The following is a 15,599-nucleotide window of genomic DNA, read 5'->3' on the forward strand; positions in this document are numbered from 1 at the left end:
TCTCCAACATAAAAATTATAAGCTAATGGATGGGTTCATTATCCAACCAAGAAAATCAAACCTCTTAGGATATTATAATTTAGCACATTGTACTTTGGATATCACGATATAACTTAATCACATATATCAACTAATGGTGCATGATGACGCCTAACCAACTATTAGTATAGAAATATAATATCTAATGGAGGACAATTTTCCATGACCCCGGGACAAACAAAATATCTCGGCAAACCATCGAGATCCAAATAACCATAATCAATATCTATCATATAACTAAGTTACGTATCAACCAGACAGCATCCAGCATGACTGGGTGACTACGACAATAAAATCAACTACTCTACACTGGAAACAGGAAAAATACTGGGTCCAACAACCAAATCAGAAAGTATATCCTCAATTGATATCATATCTAATACACCAAACACTTCCTAAACCTAGCACTAACAAAGTAACAAATTACTTATAGTTAATACATATTAAGACCATCCACAAAAAGGGAACCTAACGCTATATATTTCAATAACGCCCTCTCCAAGGCGCTTCCCTAACTGAGAATAGTAAACTGTAATTAACAAAAGAAAATTTAATTGTACGTTTAAAGTTAAATTATTGTCAACAGCCTAAAATTATGTATATACATAATATTACAATAACGTACTCTATCTCCGTGATGGTAACTGGAGAGAGTAAAACCATATTGATCTAATTGTGTTAAGTAACTGGTATTGTTTAAAACTAAGCATCTTAACTTACTAAGATGGTAGATAGCATGCCCCAATATTACATGATTCACTACTAAATATTAAATAAAACTAGATTCTAAATTAAAGGGCATTATGAAATGTCACAATTAGTGTGAACTATGACACTGGTAACTGGATTCTAGATCTAGATCAATGATGTTGGGGAAAACAAATTATAACCAGTAGGGCCTAAATAAATATTACTAAAATGAACACACACAAAATTGTATTAGATCTTAGTATCTAAGAAATGGAAGAGGTGTACTCAACTTAAAACAATCCCAAACGTCAGGTCTTTATAACAACTCCAGATCCCACACTCCATAGGCCACATCAGATTCAGGCGATGACTTGTATAGTCTAAGACAGTCACTTAGTGGGTAGACTGGATATCCACATCCACTGGATTGGTGACGCAGATTGACGGCGACTTGTACTTCGAGAATCCATGCAGATAATATAGGTCTTGTAGTACGGGGATTCATCTCGACCAATACTGGACTGAACAAACGAAGATGACGCAATGCAGAAAATTCTCGTCTACACTGTCGATAAAGTCAACCACGAAGAATTTTCAATTCTTGTTGACATGACGAAGGTCAAGGACGGAATTTAAATAACGTCATAAAAACTTGTAGGCTAAATAATTCAGCCCACCACGACGATGTGGGTCATACGAAGATGATGAAGTAAACCCTTCCAACCAACAGTTGGCGATGTAGGTGGAAACCCGAAAATTCAGTATTCTTCAACGGTCATGAAGAAAATCTGCATAAAAGTATTCCTCACGGCGAAAACAGCACGGCCATTGTAGAAGGTCGGGGACGAGTGGCGATTACGTCATAATAAACAACTGTGGACATCAAATTAATGCCGGCCTTTGAACTACTGCTCAGCACGAACCAACGTTGAAAGAGGCCACATCTGCACCTTGACTGGAATCAATGGGCGATGAGAGACACGATATAGTCGCTGGATATCGCGCCGGTCAACCAGAAGTCCGTCTCTGGCAAATGACGACGAATCGAGCAGGCCACATCACGCGTCGAAAAGTCCATTCATCACGGTCCAAGGTACACAACTGAATCCCGATAAAGAAAAACAACCCTTGATACTGTAGATTACGACGTAATGCTGTAGATAACGGGCGAATCTAGATGAAAGCGTGCTGCTAGCCACAGATGAGATGACATCACGCAAGTGTAGATGGGAACGTACTACGAATGATAGGTTCAGCAAACCTCTGCATCTACCATGTGTTGTAAAGTGAGTTTCTGTACAGGGTCGACGCTGAACGTGACGAACGAGGTATAGATGGAATATAGATGAGACAAGGCGGCTTTATCCATTTCTATAATTTTATTACATCAATACATACAGCTACATCAACGGCAGACACAAAACGAAGACTTCCTAACACAACGACAACAAGACTCAGACTGACTCTCAACTATCTACCTAACAACCAAAACATTCTCTCTTACATCACCACCTTATTTATTTACGCATTCATAATCTTTTATTAACACCACTACACACACACTCTCAAACCATCGACAACTTTATTAACCCCATTCAACCACACACATACTCTCAAACTCATTCCTTACATTTAAGTCCATTCACAACAGAGACCATAGAAAACACAACGCAGCTTAGCCACCTGTCTGGCGAGCTGTGGTTCACCCCGAATTTTTACAATAGTAGAGCCGGTTTGGTTCGAATAAGTGACGGCTACTAGGGGCAGATATTTTAGTTTTTAACCGATTTGAAACTAAGTGGAGATAACACGTTCTGATTGATATTTTCATTGTCGTCTGTAAACGGTTGCTTTCACTGGGCGAGATGGAGTGGGGGTGGGAGTGGGGGAGGCAGGGTGGAGGGGTGGTGTCAGATTCACCAATTATGAAATGTTAATAATTCGAAAATAAAACTACTAGATAGAGGCGTATGCTACATCGCGTGTCAGCTCGTAAAAAAATAAAACGTTTAAAATCAGCGATCTGTAGCTACTCTAGCATATAAACAAATATTTCCCATAGTATAATATTTCCCTTTAAGAAAAAAAAATAAACCGGGAGTGATATCCCCTAAACTTTCTCGAACATTCTTATGTAAAACAACAGGGGATGGGAACTCGGGATATAGACATGATTTTTTAAATCTAAAACTTTTTAAAATAGAATAAAATCTTGTAGAAAAAAAATTGCACACCAAGTGAACGCCAAATAAAATGTGCATAATATTGTGGAGTATTATTAGCACTTTATAAATTTACATGGGTTTTTTTTAGAAATCGGAACTAGCGTAAATTACTACTTCCGGTCAACGGAAATTACTCAAAATTTGAAAGAAAGCAAAAAATTAGATCTTTTACTAACATGTGAAATTTCATTTATCTATCTGAAATAGTACTTAATTTCTAGGCTTTTGAAAAATTCAAATTAGAAAAGGTACCACTTTCAATTATCAGAAATTGCTCAAAAGTTGATACGTATGTAGGATTTTGATAAAATACTTATATATAAAATTGCATCAACCTAGCTGTAATGGTACTCAAGTTACCGTGTTGACAGACACACAGACACACAGACACAGACAGACATACGGACATAATTTCAAAATTATGTTTTTCCGTATCAGTGAGTTTTAAAACGTCGAGATTAGCAAAAATCTCGATTTTTTTTTGCACGATTACAAGACTTTCCCTATTCTTCGGATATACGAGAAAGTAAAAATCTATATGTTCTTTAAAATAATTTTTAGTTCTTAAGTCTACATTGCCTGTAAAAACAGTCGCATCTTAAAAATGCAAGTCAAACTATCAAAAATTTAGAAATTGACTTGACATAATTACAAGCGTTTTATCAACAGCCAAAAAACAGAACATGGTTAACGCATACACTAAAGATAATAAATGTAAACAATTTTGATTGTCTTTTAAGAATATCAAATGGCGCTCAAGCGCTAAGCAGGGGTAAACAGCTACATTTATTTCCGATGTTTTTAAGAAATTTCAGCACAAATGATGTCCTTGACTTTTCACTTTTAGATATGAAACTATTAGGAAACTATTGCAACGTTATAATGTTTGTCTACCTAAGCTATTGACGTAATGTAAATATAAGAGCTAAATAAATGTGCTGCTGACGTTTTGACTTTCAAAACGGTAAGATTTATTTCGTTCACAATATAATAGACCACGTGGTAAGATCGATTGATCGATCTCTTTGAATGTATTTGACGACGTCACTTGCTGTACGATAAAACTTGGCAGGTGCTTAACTTGAACTAGACTACCCGTTATTCTTGAATAACCGTGGGTTTTGGGGCCCAATGATAATATTTGCATAAGGGCCCGAAAATCCTAGCTACGCCACTGCCCCCCCCCCCCCCCCCCCCACTTACCCCCGAATGCTACTGCCAGTGCAGTAAGAAATAACTGGAGCCCTTAAATTATTTCTACATTACAAAATAAACTGGATTTCTGTTTTCTTTTTAAAATTATTTATCTCTAAAACACTAAAATTCCAATGGAATAGCTTCAATACATTTAAAGAGGGAAAAGGGCCCCTATGTGCATCGGGCCTCTATGCCTTGCTTACTTTCGATTTACGGTAGCTACGCCACTGCATATATTCTCCTTTCTGAAGTAACACGCTAATTAGCAGTCTCTTATCTCGCAGATTTGAATAAGGTAAAAATTATGTCGCCATCTTGTGATTATAATTAAACCAATCAGATAACAGATACAAGAGATCATAGCATCATCTTACCGTTCTATATGAGTGGCTACTGATACCTAATCATCAGCCTGGAACAAAATAGATTTGCATTTAACAAAAATGTTCATTTAGTAGCAATGTGTATTTAGAATCAATCTGTATTTAATAACAATATTCACTTAAGAACAATGTTCACTTAAGAACAATGTTAATTTAACAACAATGTGCATTCAACAACAATGCGCATTTTACAACAATATCCATTTAGCACAAGGCAGATTTAAATGTAAGTAACTAGAGGAAACTGACTACTTTTTTTTATTGTGGTGCTATCCTTAGCTCCTGACTGTCGAACAATGACTATACAGTCCAGAAAATTCCCCATTTTATTTTTACTTTCGTGATTTCTTTTAAATTTTAGGCGTCTTGCCTACGTGGAGAGACGCAGCAAAAGGTTGGGAAAAGTCGCTAGATCCAGACTTTAGCGTTAATGTTGAGAGTTGCTAAATCCAAACTTTAGCGTCAATATTGAGAGTCGCTGGATCTAAACTTTAGCGTCAATATTGAGAGTTGCTTCATACAAAATACAAACAGAAACAAAAATGAGAAAGAAAACGAGTTGATTTAAAACCGTTTATTTACGTTTATATTTACAAGCAATTTGCGACATTTTTTTCTCCACTCCCAATCAAACAATTAACAACTTTTTCTCTGATAAAAATAACGAGATAATTAATTAAAAGTTTAATAAAGCTCTACAATATGGTCAAGAAATATTTTAAGAGCAGACATCCAACAGACGCCATGTTTGTTTACATTCTAGAAAAGACAGACATCCAACAGTCGCCATGTTTGTTTACATTCTAGAAAAGACAGACATCCAACAGTCGCCATGTTTGTTTACATTCTAAAAAAGGCAGACATTCAACAGGCGCCATGTTTGTTTACATTCTAGAAAAGACAGACATTCAACAGGCGCCATGTTTGTTTACATTCTATACAAGAGCAGACATCCAACGGGCGCCATGTTTGTTTACATTCTATACAGGAGCAGACAACTAGAAGTCGAAGTCCCCCCACAGCCCACTATAATTTAATCCAACAGATTTAGCTCCACTGTGGGGATGGCCATGCCAGCCACACCCCACTCTGAAGACCATAGCCCCACTGCTACCTGGACAGGTACACGTTGTGTACGTGTACCTGGTCTCTACCCACCCCACCCTCTGCCTGTGTACCCAGTGACCTACAGAGACCTGCTTAGAACAGCCATGAGGATGTGACACTATAATGGTCAGCTTGTCCACATCTCTACGACTCTTGTATTTGTCCCTTACTTTCTTACATAGACCATCAAACCGCCCCAACATCTCCTCCAGTTTATCCGCTACATCTACGTCATGTGTCACACAATAAAACTGACACAAGTCTCCCTCAGTGGCTGACCCAGCCACCTCCCACCCATAAATGTTGACCAATGGACTTTTATCATCATCAAACCACAACCTACAGCTGGACTGTCTCGCCTCACTCTTATCAAAAACCACATGTGTGGCTGTCAACACACGAACCTCCCACCACACTTTGCTGGGTGTGTCCGAGTGGTCACATTCAGGACATGGACAAGTTCTGTAGTCCCTCCTACCCTCTGTGAATTTGGTCACCAGCCACACCCTACCAGTCCCTGTCCTCAGTGAGTTCTGTCCCCTGGTGTTGTAGCAAGGATATGGATCTTTAGTGACTGGTACAAACTCTGGTCTGTCTGGACTGGTCAACTTAACGGCTACCCTGACAGTTAGGTCAGCCAGGGCTTTTGTGAGGTCATACACATCGTTGTCATGGAAACCAGGAGAAAAATGCTCAAGACTAAACTGATTTACAGGTACAAAGTTTTTATGGCCAGGATTTTTCTCACAGTTTGCAAGGTGTGTGTGTAGATCTACCTCACCTTGACCTTCAAGACATTCTTGTACTTCATGTGTACCTGTACAGGTAAACAAAACCATTTTTATTACTGTAAACATTTCTTTAGCTGTTAAACTTTGACAAACATAAAACATGAAATCTATCTACAACCTCCAACTGTCACAACCATCACCATCTTAAGATACTCATCCAGTAAACATTTCAAACTACAGAATGTTCCAACATAAGGACTTCATCAGCACAAAACATTTAGGCATGCAGGTAGATACCTTTTGAATATCTTTCCAAATTGACATTACCTGTAAAATATGTTGAGATGTCTCCTTCACTGGCCATACTGTTGTGGTCATCTAGACTATCCTCTCCACTGACCATACTGTTGTGGTCATCTAGACTATCCTCTACACTGGCCATACTGTTGTGGTCATCTAGACTATCCAAGTTAATTCCTGTTAAATAAACCACAACACAAAGATTTGACACATTGTCTACATCAGCACTAAACAATGGCTGTACACTTGATTAAGTTAAAAGATAATTAACAAACTTACCTGTAACTTGATGTGACAGATCTCTACTGGCCTTTACTATAGTCTTATGGTCATCTGTGGCAGCTGTGTGATTGAAATAACCTTGACCTTCACATCACATTCAGCAGCAGTCGGTCACTCTGTTATATTTACAAATATTTTGACTTTATAAAGAAAGAAGTTTAAATGGTACCTGGACCAGTCATCAACCAGTGTTTCTTTACAAACTACATAACAATAGTGTAGTGAAGGAGGATGAATGGGGGTGAATGTTGTTGTGACTTGGTACCCTAACCCGTTCGTCCTTAATCAGTTCTGGTGCGTGAGTTGTAATAGTCCGGTTTGTACCAGTTTATAAAAGGGTATATAAGGTGTATGAAAACGTGTGTGATGGCCACAGTTTTGTCCAGATCTCCAAGGTTAGTACAGGTTAGGTTTATACTAGTTTTTAGCCACTGTATCTTAGTTTACTAGCTTGTGTATTTTGTGTATAGACTAGACTGTGTTATGTGTAGATAGTGTATATACTATTAATAAAATACTTAAAAAAAACTTTAAAAAAACACGTTTTTCTTGTGGACTAAACAGTAGAAAATAAATGTTGTGCTTCCTCGAGCTTTGCAGGTTCTTGTGATGACAGTTCATACATTTGATGACAAAAAACGTGGGTACGTTCACCATCAAATTTCCCGACCCATCTCCCCGACCCACGTTTTTTGTCATCAAATGTATGAACAGTCATCACAAGAACCTGCACAGCTCGATGAAGCACAAAATTTATTTTCTACTTCTTAGTCCACAAGAAAAACGTGGTTTTTTTAAAGTTTTTTTTAAAGTATTTTATTTTCTCCTTTTTAGTCCGTTGCTACACATGAAAAACGTGGTTTTTAAAAAGTTTTTATATAGTTTATTTTCTACTTTATCTAATGACTTGAATTAAGTATGACTTGACTAAGTGTTTTTAAATACATATAAATTTAGTGGATTTTTTAGGTACCCATCAGAGTTGGGTGGACTCATGGACGGTCTACTGACTTAAACCCGGATTCGAACCCGAGACTAACGGGTTAGCAGTCCAACCCGGATTCGAACTCGAGACTAACGGGTTAGCAGTCCAACTCTCTACCGCTAGACCACTCCGCCACTGATTAAACCTCTTAATTTTGATATTTTGATAAATCTGGATTGATAACTTTTGCTTTAGAAATCATGTCCTCAATTTTATGGTCCTTGGGGCGTAATTTAATTAAGCTAATTTAGGTCTCTAATTGCTAGATTTTATGATTGCATCTGAAATTGTTAGGCGAAAATAGCATGCCAAATTTCAGATCTCTAGAGCAATCAGAAGTGGGCTAATTTTCGATGTCAATTTTAACAACAAACAAACAAACAAACAAACGCGAAGCTGAGTTAAGAAAAACGTGTTAAAATCATTTAGTTTTCAACGAGCCTTTGTTTATTCAGTCTTGTATTGTAACCCGTTTGTGGTTGTTTGTCTTATGTGTTGCGCTACGCATCGGATCACCCGCAAGGAGTGTCCGTTTGTTCACAATAATAGCCACTACTCAATGATATGGCAAACAGAATTCAGCATGATGGTCAGCTTTAGAAGATTATGGTTAAATAGATTCTTAAACCAACATGTAAGATAGATTGACTGACCTTTGAACTACCCACTTGACTTTAACATTAGACAGCACACACCACTATGGAAGATCCTTCAGGCTCTGGAGAGAGAAATAAAATTATAGTGGAACTGTCATTAGCATAGAACTACAGAATGACAGCATTTATGATGGAACTGTCATTAGCATAGAACTACCGAATGACATTTATGGTGGAACTGTCATTAGCATAGAACTACAGAATGACAGCATTTATGATGGAACTGTTATTAGCATAAAACTACAGAATGACAACAGTTATGATTTGAACTGTCATTAGCATAGAACTACAGAATGACAACATTTATTATGGAACTGTCATTAGCATAGAACTATAGAATGACAACATTTATGATGGAACTGTCATTAGCATAGAACTACAGAATGACATGTATGATAGAATTGACATTAGCGTAGAACTACAGAATGACAACATTTATGATTTGAACTGTCGTTAACATCGAACTACAGAATGACAATATTTATGACGAATCATGAACAATTAAAGAAGAACATAACATGGTTCTTATAATTGTGATGTAACCTAAAGATGTCAAATGTTTGCAACACACGGGAGAAATGTTTGTATCTAGATCTACCTGGAAATGTAGGTAAAAGTTATAGACATGCATGGAAAGTTAATTAGAGAAATATTTTCATAGTAATCATGTTTATTCATTTTTTAACAATTGCAACAATTTAGCTACTAAATGATAATTAATAAGCCTTTATTATTTTGGGATTTGTATGTTTTATTATTGATTGATTAGGCTACAGGTTACTAGATCTAGTTATAGGCCTATACAATTACAATATTTTACAATAGATTTTTGCTCAAAGAATACTAATATATTACTGAATAGTTTTAAGTTTCCTGGCAATTTTAAATCAATTATTTTCTAAAATGTTAAAAAGTTTTACACTTAACTAGTCTAAACTGCTAGGCCTAAAGTTAAAAAACAAAGTTAGAAATTTAATCTAGATCTAGAATCTAGATCTATAACCAGTTTTAATTATCAAAATTAATCGGTAGCCCAGCTAATAATTTGTGAAAAAATTAATTTTGTTTTTAAATGGCTACATTGATACGACGGTAAATTTTATTGGAGTGTTGTTGTGACGCGTTTTACCATTCAGCAGAAATATGTCGTCTGTTAGATTTCTTCTCACTCAAAGACACAGCGGGCAAAATTGGCGGGCTTTGTTGGCTGACGTCTTTATAATGTTATTTTTTGAAGGTTTTGTCTTTATGCTGTATTATTTTGTTTTGTTTTTTTAATTAATGAAAATAGTTTAGCATGACGTATTTAATAATTTTATATAGTTCTGAGTATTTTGAATATTTTACAACAATATTAAATACAGTAATTATAATTTTGCTTACTTTATATAATTCTGCTAGATTTTTTCAGCGATTATACCAAACAAATGTACAAATGTCTAGTTTGCCTCAAACACTAGAAGCCCATTGTTAAAACTAGATCTGTATCGTTGAATAATACTAAAAAATTACGCTTATAAGATTATATTTCTGAAAAGACAATGAAGCATTGTTAAAAAACGGAATCAATGAATCGTCGTTTTCGGCAGCCATTATTACCATGACGACGGTAAACAGAAGTAGGTCAAGCGACAGACTACATAGAGCCACATGTGCACGGGTGTTTAAATTCAGAGCTCTTCGGTTTAGCAACACTACGTTTTACTGGAACGATAAGGGGTCGGCGTGGTCGAGTCGGTAAAACTCATGTTTGCTAAACCAAAAAGTCTCAAGTTCGAACCCCCGGGCAGATGAGGCTCGTTAGCTGGGGACAGCCACTCTTCTAGGAGAGACAACTCCAAAATCAAACAACTGCTGCCTTGTAGTTTGTTCTTGGTTGGACAAAGGCTATGGAAGAAAATCCAAAAACAAAAGCAGGCTGAAATCGGAGTCAATGGCCTCAATGGCGCATAACCAGTTGACACGTAACCTTAATTGTGATGGAGGCGTGGCCTAGTTGACAAAAAGCTCATGGTTGATAAATTCGATAAAAAAAAGTCTCGAGTTCAAACCATCTGGCAGATAAGGCTCGATCGAAACTCTTACTGGCCTGTGTTTAAATCTGTTCCGTCGCTTACAAGTTCCCACGTGACAGTGGGCTGATGATTGGGAACTAGAAAATTACCCCCCCCCCCCCAGCACGGCACTAACTACAGCGGTCACTGGGCAGCCTGCAGGCTAATTTTGTCATGTCCATGTTGTCTGCTGTCCGCTCCCTGTGATGTATCATGTTTGTATGTTTAGCAAATGCTTTTGATGTTTCTCCAATTTATTTTACACCCTATAAAGTTTACATTCAAATGTTGGAGCATTAAGTACAATAGTTCTACTGAATTATAATCATGGCATTTTTACAATTTAAATAAAAAATTTTGATCTAGATAATTTATGTGGAAATCGAACAACTCATTCTGAATTTTTAAAATCCAAATAAGATATCAGAATTTGTAAGTATAAACCATACGTTATTAACACTTTTTTTAAAAAAAGTTTAATTAAGACAATTTTACTAATTCGTAAAAATTAATGTCCTGATATTTAAGATTTTATCCCGTGTAGGGTAATAAAAAGACATATATAATAACTTAAATAGTAGTCTATGTATATAAATGTGTAGCTGTCTTTGTTGGAATTCGATTAAGTATTTTAATATGTATTTTTTACTAATTATATCTATCATCATATTGCATTTGCTTCTAACTAATCTGTAAATTAAAAGAATTTTTTTTCCAGTTTGTCAATTTGCCAAGCCTGACTTTTAGAATGCATCGGCGTTTACTTTTATAAACAAGGATCGATTCTGATAATACGCATCGCATAGTGAGTATTAAAAATAAAGTTAGACTATATAAGCGATTTTCACAAATTATTACTACGGATATATATTCTTGAACGCATGTTTTACTTAATGAGAACGTTAATCAAAATAAAGTTGTTTTCTATTTATGTAAATTTTGCACATCCTACAAATGGCGGGAAAATACATTAATTTCTATATCGATATTTTAAGAGTATCGACTTCGAATCGTCGTGAATTGTTTTGTCTAAATACCGATACATTTAATATCATCGTCTTTTGTTAAAACATTTAAATTATCCTTTTGTGTAAATATAAAAAGAAATTAGATTAAACAAAGTACCGATCATCAAAACATAATGATACAAGGTTAATCAATCAATTCTAATGCCGGCCATCATTGGAGGTGATCGATTGATTTACTGTTAATTTCTTTCAGAGAAATTTTTGCTTTAGCTCAACTACTTAAAATAGTGCAGCTAACTTATTAAAACAGTAATTTAAGGTTAAAATAATTACCGATCAAAATATAAAAATTAACAAACACCTAAGTAATTACATAATTAAGTCGAGAGAGTTGAAATAGAATCCCAAACAGTGCACACACCAGTTGTGTAAGGAAGTGATATGTGACGTGAACAAGAAGTCACCTGAGTTATATACCAGACACGGGGTTTTATTTCTTTACACGTCACGCTTGAGTGGTTTTAAAAGATCAGATTTGAAAGAACCACTGGTATCTACTGGAGAAAGGTGTAAATATTTTGTTTGAATTTAACATTTTCACACACCACTGAAAATCGTTGTGACACATTTAAGGAAGGATATAGACATGGACACCTGTAAACATTGACACCTGCAGACATTGACACATGTAGACATGGACACCTGTAGAGTATATTTACATGTAGAATAATTAAGGTCTGATGACTAAGTGGCAATTCAAAGAGTATATTTAGATGTAGCATCATTAAGGTCTGATAACTAAGTGGCAATACAAAGAGTATATTTAGATGTAGCATCATTAAGGTCTGATGACTAAGTGGCAATACAAAGAGTATATTTTGATGTAGCATCATTAAGGTCTGATGACTAAGTAGCAATACAAAGCACAGAGTTTACAGCCTTATTAGATTGATAATGTTTTTTTACCAGGTCCAGTGACCCCTTGACTCTGGCAAAGGTTTACGGCCTGTAGTCAAATAAAATGATGCAGTATATTATAATATAGTATCTCCCAGGCTGATACACGTGCGGGATGAAAGTATTGTAGTAGGTAACTCAAATGTACACTCAACTGCCACGTCGAACTAGGCCACATACATAAACAGCGTTAAGACAGTGACTCCCGTTCAAAATCGTCATTGTTGTATTAAACGTTTCTATTATCTAGGTAAATTAAAACTAAACGACTTCAAGAAAATTATCGGATGTCTGTCCATATTTATTGACGTGTGCAGACGTTACTTATCAATGTCCGCCCATATTTGGACGTCTGCTGACGTTTAACAAGCAACAGTTGTTTAGTGTAGATCACGTGAACATATTAGATCTCTGTACTGAAGGATTTGAGCAGCTTTTTATTTTGTTTATTGGCAGTCTTTTAAGTGTAAACATATGCATCTTACGTGTCATTTTACATATGACGTAGACCATAAACACATATTCGACGTAATAGCAGCTTAAGTACCTTACTTGTATGTTATTTCATCACGATCTGGACTTTGACATTTGAAATAACTCACGATTACGACATTAGTAAATAATAAAAATTGTATGGTAAGTCTAGAAGCGACAAAGGTGTAATTAATCTTATTTCGTGAGTCTAGACATTTCACACATATAAATAATCTTGGGATCTAATAGATAAGTAAAAAAACAACTAACATACAACCAAATGCATGAAATAAAACATGTCTCGCAAATTATCTTGTTTATTTTGAAGCGATTAAATTATGTATACTCTTAAATTAATAATGATGCTTTTTAAACAACATACAGCCCCGCCATTTCATACACTGTAGGCCTATATTACCTTTTTTACTGTTGAAATACGTACATTAAATGTTTAATATTCCGATTACTTACGTGACAAAATATTAATACGTTTTTACTGGCGACAGTCTTGTAGCCGCCATATTGAATGTTTCTAAATCTGGAGTTCTGTGTGCCACGTAAGGCGAGAGTTTTAAATACCAACACGTTAGCGGGAAATCCCGTTGTGTGTTGGCATTTAGGCTAAAGCAACATAGGCCTACTTAATTATTTTTTTAATTGGACATATTGAATTTGTATTATTAGCCAACAGCATCAAACATGTTAGATAACAACTTGAGTACATGTCGTTTTCAAAACAATTCCAAGAAGGGACTATAGCGAGTAGAGTGAAGTTATTTCGAAGTTTAGTCATCATACTTACTTTAACATTAATGCTGATCTAGCCTATCTAGGCCTCTACTGTCTACTACGGACTATTTTAAACTGTACACCGGCACAGTTATAAGCTAGATCACACTTGACTGTGCTGGAAAGAAAATATGCATCATCAAACAATCCTTAAAATATATGAGATAATCGACAACATCGTTTAAGAATTCCTTATTTATTCTACAAAATTCCCGATGTTACATGTCGATCGGTATTACCTTTATATATATATATATATATATATATATATATATATATATATATATATATATATATATATATATATATAAAGCAATGTATGTGTGTGTGTCTGTCTGTGTGTGTGTGTCTTTTATGCATTACCACACCTTTTGAATTTATATTTTTTTTAAATTTTAAATACATTCTTTTTCATGCCATGTCATTCTTTAGTAACCATTAGTTTAATAAATAAAAAAGTAGCAGGCGATTGTAAGCTTTCGGTGTTTCTGAGATGACATCAAATACATTAGATATCCAGCTTTCCAATCATGCCAAATACAATATAATGACTAATATAAAACTTATCGTAGAGAGCTCGTAAGATAGGGAATAATTTATTACTTTTTAATTATAGGGTCAAAAATTGGTATTTTAAACCAAAAACAAATTCTCATTAAAAATAATTAATTTCTTAAGACAAAAATAGACAAAGTACGGGCCTATCCAAAAGTGCAAGAAACTCATCATGACGAGAAAACCAAAAATTTGTTGTTATTTAAGGAGCATATCACCTTAAAAATTAGTTTATATATATGGGCGAGGTCTCTCTAATTTTATCGTTAAAACGAAACTAAACATCAAATTTAGTCACCTTACATTTCATCAAGGAGATCTTCTTTGTTCCTACTTATAATGTTGGTGGATATATCTCCTGACACCATCGTTCCTACTTATAATGTTGGAAGATATATCTCCCGACACCATCGTTGCTACTTATAAAGTTGGAGGATATATCTCCCGACACCATTGTTTATACTTATAATGTTGGAAGATATATCTCCCAACACAATTAAGCATTGTGTCAAAGTGGGCTACAGGACATTACCCGCCCCTCGGATATTTCACCCCCCCGTATTTACCATGGAGCAATTAGCCCCCTTTCAAGTCCCCCCCCCCCTCTTGGGAATTACCCCCCCCCCCCCCCTCCCCTATCCACCAAGATAGAAACCTGATTTTAACTCCAACTCTATATCAATATATTACCTTGAACCTAACCTTAAGGCAAAGACAAAAACCTAAGAATTCACCTCAGCCTAAAATAAAACAAAAACCAAACCCAACTCTAAACAGTGATTTAAGCCTAAGCCTGATCCCAACACTAATCCTAGCACTAACCTTAGCACTAACCCTAACCCTAACCCTAACCCTAGCCCTAAACCTAGCCCTAACCCTAACACTAGTACTAACCCTAGCTGAACCAAGCTATGCCCAAGGGGTAATGTCCTACTGGGCATGGGGTAATTGACAGGTGGGTAATTGACAGTGGGGTAATTACTCCGGGAGGGGTAATGACCGGGGGTGGGAGGGGCAATTCCGGTGGGTAACTGACGGGGGTTAATGCCCTGTTCCTGTCAAAGTGTAATGCGCCATATGGGTCGTTGACTCAGATTTCAGCGTTTTTTCTTTCTACATTTTCTTCCTTAAACTTTGTCCAACCAAAAACAATTTATCGAGACTAATCCGCCCGTGAGAACAAATTGAAGTATTATCAACTATGAAA

At 35.8% G+C, this 15,599-nt stretch overlaps 1 protein-coding gene and 1 long non-coding RNA gene across 2 annotated transcripts in view; one reads left to right on the forward strand and one right to left on the reverse strand.

Annotated features, from left to right (window-relative positions):
* The window catches only part of LOC131944537 (uncharacterized), a 219,900-nt gene that overhangs the window by 67,552 nt on the left and 136,749 nt on the right, over window positions 1-15,599 (forward strand). The gene's annotated exons all lie outside the window — the stretch shown is intronic.
* Window positions 6,344-7,057, reverse strand: LOC131944533 (uncharacterized). Its single transcript, XR_009387041.1, has 3 exons — window positions 6,952-7,057; window positions 6,700-6,849; window positions 6,344-6,458 (listed from the first exon to the last, which is right to left on the reverse strand). It is a non-coding gene; the product is annotated as an uncharacterized LOC131944533 (long non-coding RNA).

This window comes from Physella acuta, unplaced genomic scaffold (assembly GCF_028476545.2).
Source record: "Physella acuta isolate Inbredline_101_S28 unplaced genomic scaffold, ASM2847654v3 ptg000496l, whole genome shotgun sequence".
Lineage (NCBI taxonomy): Eukaryota > Metazoa > Mollusca > Gastropoda > Physidae > Physella > Physella acuta.